This window comes from Vicia villosa, linkage group LG2, assembly GCF_029867415.1.
Source record: "Vicia villosa cultivar HV-30 ecotype Madison, WI linkage group LG2, Vvil1.0, whole genome shotgun sequence".
Lineage (NCBI taxonomy): Eukaryota > Viridiplantae > Streptophyta > Magnoliopsida > Fabales > Fabaceae > Vicia > Vicia villosa.
In genome coordinates, this window is record NC_081181.1 from 128,426,111 (window position 1) to 128,430,623 (window position 4,513).

At 32.8% G+C, this 4,513-nt stretch overlaps 1 long non-coding RNA gene across 5 annotated transcripts; it reads right to left on the bottom strand.

Annotated features, from left to right (window-relative positions):
* Positions 1-842: 842 nt before the first annotated feature.
* Positions 843-4,224, bottom strand: LOC131646769 (uncharacterized). 5 transcript variants are annotated; one of them, XR_009297624.1, is made up of 6 exons: positions 4,003-4,224; positions 3,794-3,904; positions 2,347-3,466; positions 2,120-2,237; positions 1,899-1,980; positions 843-1,372 (listed from the first exon to the last, which is right to left on the bottom strand). It is a non-coding gene; the product is annotated as an uncharacterized LOC131646769 (long non-coding RNA). The 5 variants fall into 5 exon arrangements; XR_009297625.1 differs by having other exon boundaries at positions 844-1,372; positions 2,347-2,454; positions 3,234-3,904; XR_009297627.1 differs by having other exon boundaries at positions 845-1,372; positions 2,347-2,454.
* Between the last annotated feature and the right edge of the window lie 289 nt (positions 4,225-4,513).

Below are 4,513 nucleotides of genomic sequence, written 5' to 3' on the forward strand. Positions count from 1 at the left end.
CTTGGTTCACACAACTTCTTACTCTTAATCATGCATGTTATGCTTTCTCTCAAGACTTCTCTCCTTATTTTCATCTAGGCTCACCTTTGATCTTAATTATCCATCTTTGGCAATTTCTTGAGCACTTTGATTTATAGAAACCTTAATCCTTTCCTCTATATTAATTACTTTATTAACCTAAAAAATCAAAACATTTGTACACAATATATTCTTTAAAAATCCTTAATTATCTTGTGCACATGCATTTGTCTCAAAACAATCTCAAAATTCTGCTTTTTATCAGTAAGACATCAACTTTGACTAATTAATTAAAATATCAAAAGGAATTAGATTCCAGTAAACAAATATTTGTTGAAAAACTTAAAATGTATAACTTATTACTAATTCAATTTTTGTTGAAAGTGCCGTAACAAGTACATTTTCATGGAAACAGATACAAGGTCACTAAACAAAATAGAGTAACAAAATTATGGTAAACTTATACTTTGTTTTTCGTCTATAAGCTTTCAATGTAACATATCAAATTCATTACTAGAAATACTCAATTTTCCTGCGGATTTACCTGCGGATTTAAGCTAAAAATCCGCAAGAAACCCATTTCCTGCGGTGTTTGGTCCCCAGCTAAAGGTAACTGTAAATCCGCAGGTAAAGTCGCAGGAAATATAATCCGCAGGTAAATCCGCAGGAAATATATTCCGGAGGTAATTCCGCAGCTAATAAGTTTTGAATTTAAAAAAAAAATTATTTAATTTTAATTGATGAAATAAGACCAATTTATCTTAATTAAGATCTAAATAAATAACTTAATCTAATTTAAAAGTTAATAATAAGCATAAATTAACCAAATTAATAATTACAAGAGAGAAAAATAAATGAATGGAATGCAAGTTGCGAGAAAATATCACGTATGAACCATGAACCACCAATAATAATAATTTCTAATTAATGGTGACCTTTAACTTAAATGGTGACTTTTCAAAACAAACATTAATAACATTATACTTTCTGGCATAAAAAAAATGCTTAGCAGCACATCCAAATGCTCAAATGTGATTTTGACTTCACATAACGATGGTTGAATGTGCATCCTGTGTGAATGTCGACCTTACGATCAGCCCTCAAATGTGCAACGAGGAAGTTAATATCACCTGCAGCGGGGCATTCTGATCCGGCATAAGGACATGTGTAGTGTCTAAAATTGCACGCCGTCTCATGCTTAAGCTTGCTGTAGTATGGAAAGATTTCAGGACATCAAAGAGAGTAGTACTTGCATGGTAACTCAAGTGATTCAGCAACCTTCTCTAGTGCCAGAGACCTGATATCTCCTAGATCTTGTCTACAAGTCGGACATCGATTGTGCACCCTTGTGGCACTGCAATAAAGCTATTTAAATTTAATGGGGAAACTCGCAAATCATAAGATACTCAGTCTATAAACTGATCCTAGAAAATATAAACTAAGATACTCAAATATAATATCCATCCAAGATACCAATTAGAGATTTTATTATATTCTAACACCTCTCCTCAATTTAAAGTTTACTATGCTTTAAACCAATTAAGTATGTCAGAACGATCAACCAATAAGATTCAGCAAACCACCAAAGAATCAACGAGAGAAATCATAAAATAGCATCAAGTGTCCTTCATGAGTGACAAGCAAAGATGTGAATATAAAATATAAAATAGCATCACACAATATCATAATGGGGGGAATTTTAATACTTCTGTTAATACTGGAGTACTATATGGTAAACTCTGGACATATGCATAGATTTTTAGGGGAAAATACAAAGCAATTATTTGCATCATTATTATTTTATTTTAATGAAGGTATCATTATTATTTTGACAATGAAAACATTCCATCAATGAGCACTCAATTAAATATTTATGTTACCTCCATGTCATTCAAAGTCAGTAATTTCTTTTAGCTGTTCTTAAACTCTAGCCTTTTTATGAACCAGCTCAGCATAAATCTCCTGCTATATGAAAGATAGAAAAAGCATTAAAAGTGGATGTTGTATATACTCTAAATATGTAATGTGACTCTTCCAATCCCAAATAAACTATTCATGTAAGTCGATAGTAATAAGCTGGGCCTACTGTGCTTCCCCTCACCTACTTAGAAACCTGGGAATCATAGTCCCTATAGTTCACACTTGACAAACAAGGACTAGAAGTAACCACAATAGCCAAGGCTTCCTCTTCTTTTTTTGATTTGAGATCCAGCATATCTCTGTTTGCAGGTCAAGAAAATCAACCAATGAATCAGAACTAATTGAATAATAACCAATAATATCATTGATTGAAATGAATCATTAAAAGACGGATGAAATTAGCCATACCGTTTACTGCTTCCTAAGACTTTTTAGCCCCGCTGCTACTACTCATATCATGTTGATTTTTGAAGCTCTGATGAGTCATCCTCAGTACCCCAAAAACCGAGGATTTAACTATATTTAGATCAAACTTTAGTGAGCATTTTAACCTTGAACTGAAATCTTCACCCCCTAATGAAATAGGAGGCTGAACGATACAAGAATTAATTTGCTGCAATGCACACTCACAGAAAAAGGTTGTTTGAGGACATCAATAGGGACAAGGTTGGAACAAAATGTTCATTGGATTATAATTCAACATGAAAACATAAGCTGGTCTTATTACGTGGCACGTGGCAGCCACTATTCTAGTATTAATTAACTACTACTAGAATTCGTGCAGCACACAAAGAAGTGTATCCATAATAACTGATCCAAGATTGGATAAGTAAATTTATATGTATATTCCAGTAGCATCACAAAAGAGGACCATAAGGGAGGATGAACATAACCCAAAAATATCATAAAATAGTAATAAATTTATGAATTTACTTCAAATGATGGCCCCTAACATCATTATTGGATTCAAAATAGGCCCTTTTACAAAGTGCGGGCAATTTATGAAAGAAACATCACACTGTCAATTAAGAAAGAAGACGAGGAGTCTATTAGGCAATGACTTAGCTCCCCTGTACTCCTGACAGAGGCTTCGACTGACCAGAGCACAAACTTACTCTGATACTCGCCACTGCCAATGAAGCAGTTCTGAGAAAAACTTCACACCGCTTCCTCTCATAAAACCATTTCCAGCATGAAGTAATTTGAGAACATGTGACAATTCAATTCTAATTGTTATCAAGCTATTGCAGCTGTTTTCAGGTTGCATATAACTCAAAAGTATAGAAACAACATACCTTCTCTCTTCCATTCTCTCAAAATACTTTGCTAAGGCTAGAGTTCTACTTGTTGAAATCCCCTAAAAATATATTCACCCCCTCTCCCATGAAAGGTCAGCTCAGGAGCATTTCTCATTGTTTTCAGGCAACTTAGCATCCCTTTTTAAAGACTTTTATGCGGCATGCAACTTTTCTATGTGGTGGGAATAATCTTCAATGTTTATCATTTCCTTGGTGTATGAAGGCACTAACTTGAAAATTTGAAATGAAAGCAAAGCAACAAATTTATTAATGTCCATTTAGACTATAATGATTGGAAAATTAATTAGAATTTCCACTAACATGTTCTATCGATTGGAAAAGGGCTCAATAGCACGATAATTACTCCTACAAATTGTATTCCAATGAACAATAATTACTTCTCATCGGCAATAGTACGAAATGGTAATAACGACAATAATTCTATGCTAATATGCAAACCAACATCAATAGCAACTAAGAAACACAACAGCAACAAATCAAAAGTAAAATAAAAGCAAAAAGAGGAAAAAATTCCAGTGAGGCATTTTATCGAATACCTTGTGAGCAAGATCGAAAGCTGCATTTTCTTCTCCTCGTCGCTTCAACCGTAAGCATTCCTCCATTCTCAGCTTTATGATATCGTATGCTTGCTGTAACTTTAACTCAAACTGAAATTTATATTGAAATTGAATCACAATTAGTTGTAGCCTAACCCGTAATGGAGTAAAAACCGTAAAAATGCAAAGAATCACGAATCAAAACTAACCTGCTCTGAGTTGAAATTTCAAGCACAAATAGATTCTGAACCCCCAACGCGAATCAAATTCTGAGTCGATAACAATTCGAATCAGTTCTGAAATCCAAATCCGACCAATTCGAGACCAAGAGAATCTGCGTCGTAGTTGTTGTGTAAGAATTGAGAGGGAGAGAGCATGAGTTTGAGAGAGTGTCGCAAAAAAGAGAAACCGAGAAAGCTTGAAACAATGCCCGTGAGAAAAAGCTCGAGAGTGTCGCAAATTATATTATACTCCTATATAACTATATTTCTCATTGTTCTATCATAATAAAATATATTTAAATGATTGTATCTTAATTTGTTTCCTATTAATTGCAAAAATTAATTTTTACATTCTATAACATAAATACATATATAAAAAATTTTATATTTTTAATTTTAGTAAAAACAATTTAAAAAATAACATTAAAATTAAAATTAAAAACTAATTAGAAAACACTATAAAAGTAATGAATAAAAAAAATAAAGATTAAAAATTTCA